Source organism: Pteronotus mesoamericanus, unplaced genomic scaffold, assembly GCF_021234165.1.
Source record: "Pteronotus mesoamericanus isolate MK-2021 breed Mesoamerican mustached bat unplaced genomic scaffold, CSHL_Meso_final contig_26, whole genome shotgun sequence".
Lineage (NCBI taxonomy): Eukaryota > Metazoa > Chordata > Mammalia > Chiroptera > Mormoopidae > Pteronotus > Pteronotus mesoamericanus.
In genome coordinates, this window is record NW_026555109.1 from 3,955,381 (window position 1) to 3,972,120 (window position 16,740).

Consider the following 16,740-nt stretch of genomic DNA (forward strand, 5'->3'; position numbering starts at 1 on the left):
TCAATATCTTCATTTGAAAAAGCAATATGGGATTCTATATGATTGTTTCTATATGGAGCAATTGAGTTTTAGTCACAAATATCTACAGTTGATTACCTGCAGCTTAATCAAAATTAGAATTATGTGATAATTTTGTGAGATTTTATTAATCCTACATCAAACTTTGGTTACATATATGAAAACTATATTTGGACCAAGCTTTTAAATCCCATTTGAATTAAAACATATTTTTAATGTCTTTGCAAACCATACACCATAATTTTACCAGTTTTAGAATGAGTCACTTACATGACATTAGATGGAAAATTATAAGTATGTAAAATACATTTTTGACCTATATGCAAATCCTTTAATTTATATTTATATAACTTTGGAATAATATAGTGAAAAATATGATTTGTAGGAAGAAAAACTGGATTCATAATCTACTTTTATTATTTACCAGCTTGGTGCATATGAATGGTAATTTTATGTTGCCTTTATCACTTAGGTATTCATCAAACATTTTGGGGCACAACTATTATGTGCCAAAAAAATTGAATATGAACCAAGAATATAAAATCAAGATGACATAGCCTTAGTCATAAAGAAGTTAACATTTTAATGGGGAAGAGAGCTATGTAAAGAGATCATTAAATGTTAGTAAGATAATAGATACATACATGGTATTATTGGAGTCTAGAAAAGGTTCCTTTCTCAGTTGAGAATCAGATAGTGTTTTTTTCTTTTTTCACTTTTTATTTTTTTATTGAATTTATTGGGGTTACATTGGATAATAAAATTATATAGGTTTCAGGTGTACTCAGGTAACATTTTGAGCAGAAGAGAAGGCATAAACAATGTAAGTCAGAAAGTACTTGTAATTATTGGCAGAAATGAAAGCATAGATGTTTTAGAGAACATTACAACCATAACTATTAAATATATATAAATATAACACTTAACTCTTCAAATTAACCTTTAGATATTAATAAAATATTTGCACATTTGTACAAACTAATGTTCATAGAGAAGTTCACTTCTTCTTTTCCTCTCCATGTAACTGAAAGCAGGTCCAGCTGCCTGCTGCTACAAAAGCCAATACTCAAGAGGCAGATGCTGCCCTAGCTAGTGTGGCTCAGTGGACTAAGTGCTGGCCTGTGAACCAAAGGGTCACCGGTTTGATTCCCAGTGTGGGCCAGGTCCCCAGTCGGGGCACATGAGATGCAACCACACATTGATGTTTCTCTCCCTCCCTTCCTCTCCCTTCCCTGCTCGAAAAATAAATAAAATCTTAAAAAGAAAAAAAGAGACAGGCTTATACAGATGCTGGCCATGGAAGATGGGAGAAGATGGGAGAACTTATGTCTCAGAGCCTATCTCTATCTCTCAGTGGAGGTAGAGGTTTTTATAAGGAGGGAGAGGGGAACAGAGATCAAGGGAAGGGGTTGAAAAGTTCTCTACATGCAGAAGAGCATAGTCCATTCTGATAAGGCAAGTGATGGTCTGACACACATAAGCCTGGTTTAGTCATCCTGGCTTCACTTCACCATGGTTCCATGGATGAAGGTCAGAAATTTCCCAAGTTGGGATACTTGAAGGTCAGAGTCTTTATCTTTTGACACTAGTTTCTAGAATTCTTATACAAACATGCTATTCATCTACAAGCTATATATTAGTCAGAGTCAGCACTTACAGAAACAATGTCAAAATAATGGTGGGGTGGGTTAAAATTTCCCACTGCTACAATTTTCCACTGTTACATCCACATTATCCTTTTAAAAACAACTATGTTTGAACAATAAAAAAAATTGAGAGATGAAAAAAATCATTGTTCTAGTTAAAATCCCTTTTATTTGTGATAAATAATAATTAAGAAATTAGGCCCTGACCTAGTAGTTCAGTCAGCATGTCATACCAATATGCCACAGTGTCAGGTCTAATCCCCCATTGGGGCATGTACAAGAGGCAACCAATGAATGCATAAATAGGGGAACAAGAAATCAATATTTCTCTCTCTCTCCCTCTAAAAAATATAAAATTTAATAAAGGAAATTATCATGATATCTATGAATATTATAACAAAACCCCCCCCACAGAACATGAACAAAACACAGATAATAAATCAACACCTGAAAAAGCCCACTGTGGAGCTGATAAAAAATTATGAACCATTTTTTGTTATTAAATTGAAAAGAAAGAGTTCTTAATAAACAGCTAATGTATATATTGCTTCCAGGCAATAAGATCTAAAAGGAGAGACACCAAGTACTTAGGTAGGAAATTACATAAAAAGAGAGAATTTTTATAAAGATTTAATAAGTATATATATACCATTTATTATGTGACAGTCACTGTTTTAAGCACTTTATAATTAATATCTGACTCAATCATTATAATAATAGTTTTATTTAATAGCACTATTTTTCCTATTTTATAGATGAGTATTCTGAGATATAGATTAAATAACTTGCTCAAGTTCACATGACAAAGTTATATAGTGAAAATTTGTACACCAACAGTATAGTTAAGCTGTGCTACCTATAAAAAAAGTAAAATCAACTGGTGTTATATGTTGGTGGGTAAATAAAAGTTAAAAAAAATCACAAGAATGAATGCAGAGAAAAGAAGAATAGGCACTTGTTAGGTCAATCAGGAACAAGAAATTGACTTGAGGCTATTAAGAATGAAATGAAAAAAAACAATGTTTATATCAATGATTGGAGTGGAAATGACATAAAAAGAAGGGAAAAAAGGATATCCAGCATAACAATATTGGTATACATATATAGAATTGGTGTACATTTAGAAGAGAAATAATAACATAAAATTGAACATGTATGCAAAATAGTTTTTTAAAACATGCAAGAACTGAAAGAATATATACTCATAGCATTTTTTAAAATAATCATCCAGAAAAAAATTTCTGCCAAGGAAGTAAGAGATGGGAATGTTTAGTAAACTCCATTCTTAGGTACTTTGGACAGAGTAATAAACAAGACAAGACTATTTTTGTTCTCATTGAGCTAACATTCTGGTTATATAATGGTATAGAGAAAAATAAATCATAGAAGAGAAATCTAGTGTATGTTTAAGAATATTTATAGTCACAGTGGTATACAGGTATTATACACTGATTAAATTGAAACAGTAGTTAATATTAAAATACTCTATAGCAGTTGGTAATGAGATGTGGTCCATAGTTTTCTAAGATCACCCAGCATTTCGGGTCACTGTAGGCCTTCACCAGGACCCATGGAACTATCTATGACTTGATAACTAAAGGCAGAGGCTAGTTGGGATCCTCCAGGCTAGCTTATGTTCAGATGTGTTATTCCTAGTTGTTAAATATTTCAAGTATTATTCCTATTTATATTCACATTGTTGGTATTGACAAACACTGGAAACAAACCAAAAGTCCAACAGTAGATGAAAACATAATTTTTAAAAATAATCATGCAATGAGATATGCTAAATTAAAATGAATGAAATACAACTACATGTGACAAGATGAATAAATTTTACCAACATAATATTGAATAAAAAGTTTTATTATAAAATTAAATATAACAATGAGTGTCAGAGTATGGATATACTATGATTCTTTTATAAAATTTAGAAAATATGTAAAGTTAAACCTTTGTTTATGCATGTATACAAATGCAATAAATATAAAGAAAAACAAGAAAATTATAAACAAAATTCAGAATAATTTGTGCAGTTGCAATGAGGTACAAGGGGTTTGGTACTCACTGTGATCTGGGTAGTGGGTTCAAAGTCTTCCATTACAAGGTGATAAATTGGAATTTACAGATTGTTTTTACCTTATATGTTAGTGTATATCTGTGAATTTATCCTAAATTAATCTTTATATCTAATGTAATTAACACCTCCTGCCCAAAACTTCCAAAAAAAGTTACTTTTGGAGTTAAGCCAAATCTAGAGATAAATACTGAAAATAAAGTATACAAAAAAGAGACTATACCTACTAAATATTTTTAGAAATGTTATGACAATCAAGCATGTAAAACAGTTTAACATTCACACATGCTGATAGCGATAACAGTATAAGATTATATATAATTGAGAAAAGATATGCAATATAGATAAAGGTGATGTTTTAAATCAATGGGAAAAAGTAAACCATTCTTTAATGGTGTTGGAAAACATATCTTGCTACATGGAAAAATAAATATGGACACTTAACTTCTTATACCAAAAGAATTCTAGATCTATACATAAAATTAAACTTTCAAGAAATAAGCATGAGAGAGTTTGATCATATAACTTAGGATTATGAGAAACTATATATGTCATAAAATATTTACATTATAATGTTATTCATATGCTATTCATATTCATATTTATGTTAAATTCTTTAACATATAAAACCTAATGCTCATAAAAATTATGAAAATGTCCAAAAAACCAATAGAAAAATAGGCAAAATATATAAGTATAAAATTCTAAGAAAATGAGACAAAAAAGATTTTTAATAGAACAAAAATGACTTATAAAACAATGAAAAGATGTTAAACCTCATCCATAGTTGACACATGCCAACATAAATATCAAGTATAATCTTTAATTCTCAGATTGACATAGGTTATTTCATAATATCCTGAGTTATGTGTTAGCAAGTGTATCCTCACGCATTGTTGGGGGGAGTGCATTTAGCATAGTTTTAGAAACAAATCTGTCTGTAGCTATTAAAATTTTAATGATATGTATGCATTACCATTTTGCCCATAAATTCCATATAATAATAATTTCCTTAAATCTATTCACACTTCTGCACAAATATACTTATTTGTGTAGAATATATACTTACATGTGTAAAGAATACTTATGATCACATTATTTGTAGTGGTAAATGATGAAAACTAGTTAAGCATACATCAATAAAAAAATGGCGAAATTATTGTGGTTTTACATCAATACAATTGAACATTATGCATCTGTTAGAAAGAGTAAAGTAGACTTCTATGAGCTAAGATATTGATATGAAGAGATGTTAGGAGCTAATTCTCCATGGTCTCCTGTTTCTGTAATTTTTTCAACCCAAGAATTGATATTTTTCATTCCAGAATGTCTTTTCATAGATGTTTGTAAAGAGGGTAGCCTTTGAAGATGGACCTGGTGTCTCCCTCCAGGGCAAAGGAAAGTTTGTTTATAATACGGTTAAATAAAATAATGTCTCTTCTGATACATGTGTAGGCATGTTTTACTGCTTATTTTACAAGATCCCTGTCCTATGGTTTCCTCTCTGGTAACACATCCTGTTGAATGTGTGAGCATCACCTGACCTTCTATTTTCTTGTGAGAACTGGGGCTTAGATAATTGATTCAAATTGACTTGGACCCGAGAGTCTCATGTCTTCTGCTAGGAACCATAGACCTGTGGCAGGTTAATTTATTAATTTCAAATAAGGGAACTCTTATCTCAGCCTTCTTCACTGTTCCTGACAAAATTTCTTCAAGATATATTTTAGGTGAAAAATAATTAAGTCTTGGAATGATGTACATAATATTGCTAATTTTAAGAAAATTGATGTGTGTGTATGTGGCAGATTCAACTTTACATTATCTTGAAACTTGAGTATTTGCATATGCAAAGGAAATTTTGCTTTAATTCCCTTTTTATTTTCACTGATGTTCCTTGTAAACTTTTTTTCCCCCAACTGCTCACTAAACACCAGGGGGAAGAACAAAACAAAACATAAAACATAGCTTAGTTCAAGCCTGCTTAGAACATAGTATAATTCAGTAATGTAAGATTATCTTTGTTTTAACTACTGCTGTTCAGAATAAATGCTCCAGTCTTTATTATTCTTGTTTGCCTTATCTTTTCTAATTATGGATTTTTTAAATCCTTACCTGAGGATATGTTTATTGATTTTAGAGATAGAGGCAGGGGGGACGAGAGAGAGAACTGAGAGAGAGAGAGAGAGAGAGAGAGAGAGAGAGAGATGTCAGTAGCTTGCTTCTCCACAATCTAGGTATATGACCAGACCAGGAATTGAACCTGCAAACTTTTGGTGTATGGGATGATGCTCAAACCAATAGAGCCACCAAGCCAGGACAGTATAGCTTTTATTCATGCTATATTTTTAGGCATGATGGAGAAGGCCATGGAGCCAGAGAAGGGTAAGAAGAAAGGTGGGAGAAAAGGAGATATTAAAAGATAGAGAAGTAAACAAAAAGGTTAGGACTTAAATGTCAATTGAATTAAACCACAAAAAGCATGTTAGTCATTTTAGTGAGAAACATATCAATAAGATTATGGAATTGAAATCTAATTGTAGAGAAAATGTCAGATTGGGAGTGAAAACTCTGTTTTTGAATATTTGAAGAATTAAGGGAGAATTGACTTGGAGACTAAAAATAGGGACATGTGTTTAATAAAGGAAGTGCTGATTATATTTTGTAAAGACCAGGAAACACTTATTCAATTTTATGGCATAAAGGGAAGTTGCTAATAATGAGGCTTAGGTTGAAATAGAGAGGAAGAAAGGCCCTGAAAGAATCAGACGGAAAGGAAGTCAAGGCTCCTTGAAAGGAACAGACCTTGATATAACATCTGGAGCTGGGGAGAATGAGGCATAATGGATGGAGGTAAGGTAAAAGGAAGGAAAGACAGGAAGTTAAGAGATTTCATTCTTGCTCCTGAGTTTGAGGGTCTTAAGCCAAGTAGATGATTTAGAGGCTTGGTTAAAAATTTGCAGGAATCATTTAAAGACAAATAAGTGAGGATAATAATACTTATTTTCTATTTTATAAGTAATGTTGATAATCAAATAAGATACGAATTAAAATAATCTGTAACTCAGAAGTTTAATGTATGGTATTTTATGCACTATAGTGTAGCTTGGTAAAGCTATTTTCCAAAGTAAATATGTGTATGCCAATGCAAAACGGAAGGCATGATACATTATCTGGGATGATTAAAAGTGGGTTATTTAAAAAATTTAATGATAGGTGAAGATTATCTATCATGAATTATAACTACAGACTTTCATAATGTCTATTAAAGACTTTCATAAAGTCTATGGACTTTCTTTTCATAATGGGGAATGACATAGCTCATGAGTTAAGAACAGGGAAGTCATCCTAGACAGGGGTAGATAAGTTCTGAAGTGATCATATTTTCACATGAAAATGTTTCCTCTCTTTGGAGCAATGACCACCACTGTTATTATGCCTTTTTTTCAATCTCCAAATGCCTTGGCTTTAAATCGTTTCAAGACAACTGAGTGCACTGACTGTTATAGAAGGCTTTTCTTTAGTTTTATATCACCTAACTGCACACCTCCATATGGTTTTCTTATCCTCTGCAGTTTACATGATTTCAGTTAAGAGTACTACCTCAGGTAACTGATCTTTGTATTGTAGAAAATGTCATGATTTAAATCCTTTTACCTGTTGCCGGAGAATAATTTCACTTTTTTACAGTCAAGTTAGCCAGACTGTCAACAACTTTTATTAACTGCCCACTTTATAACAGCTTAGAGTAGAGGTACCCAAGGAAGTTACTGGGTTAAAAGAGAAGTTATTGCAATTAGGATTTACAATAAAGTTAACTGAACATACAGATGTTTGTTCATTTTTTAACTAATTGAGAAGAAAATAAAAAAGTAAATTATTGCCATCTGCTTTTTAGTTGGATGAGGAGAAAATAACATTACAAAGAATTGTTTGAGCATAATATTTAAAGATCATGAAATGATCATAGATAATCTTCAGTTTAGCCATTGCACAGACTTAATTAAGGATCAATTAGAAAAGTTCTTTATTAAAAGTACATTTTATAAAATAAAGTAGACTTTATAAAAAATCTGAGACATAGTTTGGGATTTTTGATTGGAGGGAGCCTTTATACACCCACTGGAATATAGTAATGCAATAGAGCTCATTTTAACCTCAGTTTTCTTCAGCCGGTGATCATCTCTCTCCAAAAATTTGTGATTGCCCTCCTGTGCTATGCTGGGTCTGTAGGACACTTGAACGACTCTGTCAGATACTTGCGTTCTTTACAATCTTTCCTGTTCTATTGAAACTGTTCCAAGTTGGTCCAGACAAACTTTGCAAAGCTTCTCCAGAGAAGTGCAGATGGATCTCCAATTTTGTCTCTCTGTGTCCTACACTTGGCCTCCACAGGAAGGGGCAGGGGACAGGGCCTGCTCCTGAAGACCCACACAGTTCATGGCATCTTCTCAACACTTTGCATACTCACTCAGCATATATTTTTCTGAATAATATTTTTCTCTTATTCAGACAATCAAGTACACTCTATTCAGCTCTTCATAGATCCTCAAACTGTAAAGGTTTATATTACTCTGCCCCCCCCATGCAGTATCTCATGGAGGTGATCTGGGACTGTGACATCTTCTGAATGCCACTAAAGTCCCAAAATGAAACTCTAAAATCATTACTTGAAGGAGTATTGATTCTGATGTGTGTTTTCTCTTTATACATTCTTTGACTAAAATATTATCATAAAGTATAAACGGTAACAAAAAATGATACTGTTCTCTACCACCTAGCTTAAGAAATAGAATCTTCCTTTTAACTTTACAAATCTATTGCTTAAATCAGTTGTCTCAAACCCCTAATCATACATTTAAAAAATTGAATTTCCCCTTATATACGTGTACTTCTTTATAATTTATATAGATGTGTTTTATATCAATAAGTTGCACACACAAAATGTGAAAAAATTTAAAGACAAAATAAAAATTAACATAAATATAAATTCTACATTTTTTTATTTTGCATTCTAAATGTCTTCTTCTTATGCCCATCCTAAATGATGACTACCACGTTTAAGAAACTACCAGTTTGTCAGGACCTTTGCTCTGGAGCTGAAAAACTGAGATTAACATTTTTATTGCTTTTTGTATTTTTTTTTTTGCTTTCCCAAAGGCATCTAATGTCAAAGTCTAGTATGAATGGGGGGAAATTTTAGGAACTTTAAAAAATACAGAGGAGAGTCAATAGATATTGATAGACTCTTTTTCTTCCTCTTTGATGGAGGTATATTCTTTTAGCCTTCTTTTGTCTGGGAAACCCCATATTTCACCTTCCATTTTAATTGAGAGCCTTGCTGGGTAAAGCAGTCTTTGTTTCAGGCCTTTGCTTTTCATTACTTGGAATAGTTCTTGCGATTCTCTTCTGGCTTACAGGGTTTCTGTTGAGAAGTCAGCTGCTAGCCATATCAGGGCTCCCTAGTATGCTACTACCTGTTGCTCCTTTGCTTCCTTTAGGATTCTCTTTTTGTCTTTGGCATTTGCCATTTTAATCATGATGTGTCTTGCCATGGGCCTCATTGGGTTCCTCTTGAATGGGACCCTCTGTGCTTCCTGGACTTGTGTGACTTTTTCTCTCCTCCAATTATGGAAGTTTTCCATCATTACTTTTTCAAACAGGTTCTCTATTCTTTGCTCCTCTTCTTCTCCTCTGGTATCCCTATTATATTGATATTATTATGTTTTAGGTTGTCCTGCATTTCCCTAAATGCCTCTTCTTTCTTTCTGAGTCTTTTTTCATTTTCTTCTTCTTTCTGGGAACTTTTTTCTACCTAGGCCTCCAGCTCACTGATGCGATCCTCAGCTTCATCTAGCCTGCTTTTGATTCCTTCTACTGTGTTCTTCAATTCAGACATTGTATTATTCATTTCCTCTTGTCTCATTGATAGTTTCTATGTCCTTTTTCACGTTGATATAGTTTGCAGTAAGTTCCTGGTAGTTTCACTGTAGTTTTTTGTAATTCTCTCTGAGCTCACTGAATTCATTGAGCTTCCTTAGAACCATTGTTTTGAACTTAATATCTGATAGTTTACTTGCCTCTGTTTCATTTACTTCTCTTTCTTGGGATTCCTCCTTTCCTTTTGACTGGGGGGTGTTTCTTTGTCTTATTATTTGTGAGACTCTTCTCTTTTGCTTCTGCTTCTTAAATTTATCTGTCCTGGTTTCTTGACTTTGTGGTGTGAACTTCTGTGGTAGGAGGCTGCTGTTTTTTTATTTCTGGATCTGCCTCTGATGATGTCAGATATTGATCCTGTCTGACCTTAGGCAGTCTGTTGGAGACTTTAGGAATCTATTGTCTGTGACTGTCTCCTTTAGCTGTTAATCTAGTCACTCTGCACTCAGCAGTCCTGCTTAGAAACAACACAAGGCAGGGTCGAGTCCCTCCTTAGGGAGGGGTTATTGGGTCCTCTCACTTTGCTGCCACTCAGGTACATGGTCTGCCTGAGCCAGATGGCGGCTGCTGTATGAGGGAGGAGTCAGCACCAGGATCCCTTTGGCCAGTCTCTCAGTTCTGTCTCCAAATCCTCCATCTCCAGTCTCTCCTCAGGTGTGTCTAGACAGCTCTGCACCCCCTTTAAGCAGGGATCTACTATTTGTGGTTGCCACTCTGTACTCAGCCATCAGGGATTAGCACTACCAAGCCTAGAAAGAGCCTCCTGGGGGTGAAGCTTTTGGTCCTGTCACTGTGAGCTGCTCAGGGGAGTGGTCTGCCTGAGTAATATGGCTGCTGCTGTCTCATATGGCGATGAGTCAGCACAGGGATCCCATCAGCTACTCTTTCAATTCTCTCCCCAGCCTCCTTCCCCAGCCTCTCAGGCATCTCTAGCCCACTTTGCCCCCCCCCCCTTTGTCAGAGACCAACAAAGCTTTAGTTTTTTATGCATTGGCCCTTCAAACAGCTCTTTTTGTCTCCAGTCTCCTGTCTCTGGCAGAGAGCAATCCTGCCACTTTTCACAGCTGGATGTTATCTGTGTACTTTTTGGCCTCTGGTGCTGTAGGCTGGAGATCCCTGCTTATGGTTTAGACCTGGCTCTTCTCAGGGTGATCCAATTGGCCATTTCAATATTCTTCTTGTGCTCTCTCCCGTGGGTGCCCCTCCCGCCTTCTCGAGTCTCTACAGCAGCCCTTATCGGATAGGTTGTGCTAAAGTTGATTCTTCTGTCTGTCCAAGGCTATAAAGCTCCTCTCTAACTATTGTTCAGTTGCTTGTTCCAGGTGATTTTTCCTCAATTTAGTTGTAATTGCAGGTTGGTCCAGGGAGGAGATCAGTGTGACTTCCATTCATTCTTCTGCCATCTTGATTCTCAGATGTTAATTTTTAAGGCCAGAGTAGCTTCTGTCATTTGATGTATTTAATACTGACACTCCTAAATCAATAACCATAACAGAGGACAAAAGGCCAAGGCAGAAACTAATTTTCATACATTTTTTCAATGTAGAAAAAAGTGAAAGAATCTCTGTAAAGCTGTCTGATGAATGAAATCTTACAAATGGAAGCTAGAAGGAGGAAAAGAAAATTGAGGAATTCTATCATTTAATCAAGTGGTCTTTTCTCTCTCTTTTTTTCTTCTCAAGACACCTGAGAAAGCAGCTTAAGCTCTTAGTATCATGGATTTTCAGATAGGAAATAGAGCACTTGCTTCTTGGGAAATGTGGATGAAACAGGGTGGGGAGACAGTTCCACTAATGCTCCCTATAAGTGGACTTCATAACGTCTACTAATGTTTGACTTTATGAAATTTATTATTTAAGATTCAGCCAAAATATATGTCTTGTTTGCTACAATTTATATTTTGTTCCTCAATCTCAGGTTACCAGTATTCTAATTTTAAATTCCTTAATTTTAGAAGCATTAATGACAAACCCACATTAAAAATATGCATAGCAGGATAACCTACAATATTTTAATGTGTGCTTTTAAAAAACAATAGGATTTTCACTGTTCATGATAGTTTTCTTTAGCAGGCAAGATTTGGCAACAACTGTCTACTGCTATTACCTTGTATTAATATGTTGAGTGTTCTGTTTGAAGAAACCACTTTGCTTTGTTATGTGACAAAGAAAATAATTGAGGTTACAATATGGAATTTTCAGGATGAAAGAAATCTTGTAGTTATTTAGTCTAACTCTTACTTTTGCAGATGAGCACAATGAAGTTTAGAGTCCTGAATTTTTTTTTTTTTTTTGCCTACCAGCTTTAGTGTTCTTTAACTTTGAATAGTAAAGTCTGATAAGTTTACTGAGTTCTTTCTCCAAGTACTACAAATAATTCAACTCCATGCATATGAGTCCCAAAAAGAGAACAGCAAAAACTAAAGCAATACTGTCAAGCCATCAGTCCATAGTTTTTACTGGCACCACCTTTCTTAGAACAAAAGAGTCATCTCAAAGCTGTTGTTGTGCAACTTTTAGACACATGATCTAGGTTGTAATAGTGAAAACATAGCTTTTCAGTTTTCAAACTATGTGACTTTGGGCAAGCTAATTACACTTTAGTCCTCTTATTTGTAAAACCAGGAAACAAAATCTTTCTCACTGGCTCCTTATGGAAATGAAATTGATTAGCCTGTATAATGGTACCTGGAGGCCAGATATTACTGGTTTCCTTTTTTTTTCTTTTCTATTTTCCTGATCAGGCAGGAAGTGATTAGTATTCAGGCAGCAAAGAGTTGAAACCTTTTAACCTCTAAGGTACAGGTCTTGTACACAGCATTCTTCTATTGTTCACATCGTAATGTTCTCAGAAATGGGAAGCAGAAATATCTACATTGTTTTCTTTTTGTTTTTTTGTTTTTTTTTTTTTTTTTAGTTTGGGAGACAAACAAGGGACTAGTGCTCCATTTTGAAAATGACTAAGTTCCTATTGCAAACCCTGATAATTGTAATATTATGTAAGGGATCTTTTCACAATCTTTTCTCAGAATTTTATATGTGGCATAGTTAATTCTTTTGCTTCTTGTACCTAGGAAAGGCAGGGGAATCTGTAGTAGCTCAGAATAGGAAAAAAATTGACAGTGTCTATTGTTAAGTGAGGATATTTGAATCTACTGGAAAATAGGACACAATGCAGGTCTTGGGAATATACATATTTGACCAAAGAAAATGGATTTGTAGGGCTAACTGGGTGCCCAAATTTCAGGGTTACCATGAGGCTTCCAGTGATATACCTAGCTAATTTGAAGGCCAGAATCACTTTAAAAATATCCTTCCTCTTCTATATAATGAAATTGCTAGTTATAATGAATGATAATCAGGATTTTTACTGTTTTATTAAGAGAGATAATTGACATACAGTACTGCATAAATTTAAGGTGTATAGCATGATGACTTGACTCACATATATTGTGAAATGACTTCCACAATAAGTTGAGTTAATATCATAATTTCATAGAGATACAAAGAAAAAAAGAATGAAAAAGTTTTTTTCCTTGTGAAGAGAACCCTTAGGATTTAGTCTCCATATTGTTCATCCTCAGTACTTATTTATCTTATAACTGGAAGTTGGTACCTTTTGACCCTATTCACCCATTTCACCCAGCTCTCATCTCCTGCCTCTGGTAACCACAAATCTGATCTTTTTCTCTATGAGGTTTTTTGTTTTTTTTTGTTGTTTATTTTTTAGATTCCACACATAAGTGATATCATACAGTATTTGCCTTTCTATGACTGACCTCATTTAACATAATGCCCTCAAGGTCTGTCCATATTGTCCCAGACGGCAGGATTTTCTTCTTTCTCATGACTAAATAATAGTCACATCTTCTTTATCCATTCATCTTATGCTATACCTAATCTATTTATCTATCATTTATCTATCTATCTATATCTATCATGTATCTTGTATCTATCATCATCTATCTATTTTTTACCTCTTTCAGACTTCAAAAGGACTGGAAGCCAAAGACATATAACTAATCCAATAAACACATTTGTTCTGGCATTTTACTTTCCACCCAAAATATCAGTGAACTTGAAAAAGAAAAATAAGTGTTGTCTTTTCCATCATTTCGTTCAGATATTTGTCAAAGAAAAGTGTAATTATTTTCCACTAGTATTTGGAAATGGCTGATTGATTTTTTGAAGTTCTTCAATTCTAGTAGTCTTTATTTCCACTTTGAAACTGCTTGTTGTCATTTAAAAATAAATAGCATCGGTTCTCCTCTGTTGTGTACTAATGTATTTTAATGAGTTCATCACACTGCCTTTGCATTACCCAGCTAAAAAGGATTAAGAAATAATGGTGGTATTGCTGCTGTTGCATTATTTAATTAAGAATTATACATGTTTGTTCTTTGTTGGAATGCCTTTTATTTATCAGTAGAGATCAAGGCCTTAGCTTACCAGAGAACACTGGAGAAAGCCAGCCAGGTCTCCAGGTTCTTACTTGAGCAGGAGACTAAACTACTAGATTTTACTCTCCACTGTGATTTGTCTTCCCTACACCACTGACAGCCCTGGAAACAATAGTCTTACACTTTTTCATCTTCATTACTTTGGTGGAGAGTCATTTTGGCATTTCTCTGACATTCTTGTTTTGTGTGTTTGTTTTCTTTTGATTCCTTGGGAACTTATTTGAAGGGCAACAGATTCACTGTCAAGCAAGTTGAATGGTTTATTTTAAGACTTCATTTTGTAGTTGTGGAAATTGATTTATCTGGAGAAGAATCAGAACTGGAATGGTCTAGACAGTCAGGAATGGCGAATGCTTTGCTGGTTAGAATTTCATGTAGGCCTGGGTAGTGGCCATCCTTTAATCTGTGTAATTAGAACCTTGTTCTGGGCCTTGTGACTTAGGGGTCCTGCCCTAGCTCTTCTTGGTCATTCATTCCCAAGGCCAGGATGTGGTGTTATGTCAGAGAAGTCAAGCTGGGTGTGGACACCTGAAACTCTGGTGCCTACAATTTTTGCTCTCCTAGACTGAGGTTCCTGGGACCTGGGACTTTTCACCTCAAAGGCCCTCAACTCTCTTTGAGAGCCTGCTATGTGCTGAGTCTTTCCCCTGGTCTATGACAGTTCACTTGTCTTTAGGCTGGGTTTTAGGTGGGTAAGGGGCAACTATTATGGGAGGAACAAGGGAGGGGAGGGACTGGCAGAGCTATGGATCCAAGCGTGTCTGTAACTCTTGGTGTCTAAGTTTTTGGGTCCCTCACAGTGTAAGATAAAAGTGAGGAGAAGGGGGGCTTGCTGCCAGCCCTAGCAAGTTTGTTTTCATATATAAGAGAACAAATTGCTCTATCTTTTACGTAAATTTAAGCTAGGAAAAAAATAATTGCACCTGTGGTAGGTTGAACTATATCTCCCCAAAAGCTATTTCAAGTCCTGAAATCTAGAGCCTGTGAATACAGCATTTGGAAATAGTATCCTTGAAGATGTAACTAAGTGAAGAGGAGGTCATACTTGAGTAGGATGGGCTCTAAATCCAATGACTAGATCCAGTCTACAGGAATAGAACCAGTATCTAGGAGAAGGGCATGACAGAGTTTCTTCCTCAAATCTTCCAGAAGAAACCAATTTGCCAATACCTTGATTTCAGTTTTCTGGGCTCCAGAACTGTGAGAGAGTAAATTTCTGTTGTTTTTAAGCCACCCAGTTTGTGATGCTTTGTATGAGAACCCCAGAAAGCTAATACACAATGGATACATTATTTTGACAAAGAAGATATTTTTTGAAGCCATGTTTTTGACACTGTGATGGAGATTACTACAACAATATAACAACCTTATTCCCTGAGATCTGCAAAACTCTTACTAACTGTGCATAAAGAGTAAAATTGTCTGAAGATAATTTTATTTCTAAAAAATTATGTATTTATCTCTAAAGTTTCTCAATATAAAACAAGCATTGATTATTCTTTTATTCCAGATTTAGAATATCATTACTACCATATTCCTTTATCTTTTGAATCATTTCTATTATCCTTGTTGTTGATATGAAACCTTTTTACAGGGATGAATCATAGAAATAGCTGATATTCAACTTATAAAAGGGATGATTTCATGTGGTTCAACCTAACATACTAATATTGCTAAAGAGTCCTTATAGTTACCAAGACACTTCATTTACCAAAGAGGCTTAGCTGCTTCAAGAATTTTGTTTAATACTTATATAAATAGACTGGATGGTTGGCAGGAGAGATCACTTATGTTTGTAAATGATTCCAAGTTGGCTGAGAGGAACATTATTATGTAGGATCAGACAGGGATACACAACATTGATAGAGTAATATTCACTGGATAAAGCAAATTGCAGTTAGGGGAGCAAGAAAGGATTTGTTTGCAAAATAGAATTATTAATTTGAAAAATGCAACAGGAATAGAAATATTTACATGGACTGGGTCACATGCAGAGAAGTTTTAAAGTCAGCCAATCACAGATGCAGGCTATGCTGAACATGCCCAAAAAGGGATGCCTCTGAGCCATTAATTCTGACTGACCATTTGGACCTTATCGTGTGGATTTTTGGCTACTACATTGAATGACTGTTGACACCAAATCAAAGATGCCATTCCATTGTGGTCTATGAATTTCAAGCATAAAGACATGATATTATTATCTTGAGTTATATAAGAACATTCTCCCTACAACCCATTCAAACTCTCTTCCCCTTTCAAAGCGTATTTAAAGGTCAAGGGAGTCCAGAAAGTCTCTCCCTTTTTATTTGTATAGGTCATAGTGTATATTGCTCATCATAATTCAATGTCTGACAAACAATCCTCTTTGTGTATCGGTTTCAATTTTGAATTTGTAAATTGTATGAGGACAAGGACTAAGGATTGTACATGTTTTGCACTTCAGTCAGACTAATATGTAATCAGTTAAAACATTAGTAGGCTTCATTAAGTAGGATTTAATAAAGTTAATTATTACAACAATAAAAACAGCAAAATGTCAATTTGAGAGCATGAAAGCTTGAGAAATTTGCATGGCAGTAGATGAATATTGGACTTATCTTTTT

General features: G+C 34.6%; 1 protein-coding gene across 1 annotated transcript in view; it reads left to right on the top strand.

Annotated features, from left to right (window-relative positions):
• The window catches only part of ITGBL1 (integrin subunit beta like 1), a 254,481-nt gene that overhangs the window by 90,941 nt on the left and 146,800 nt on the right, over nucleotides 1-16,740 (top strand). The gene's annotated exons all lie outside the window — the stretch shown is intronic.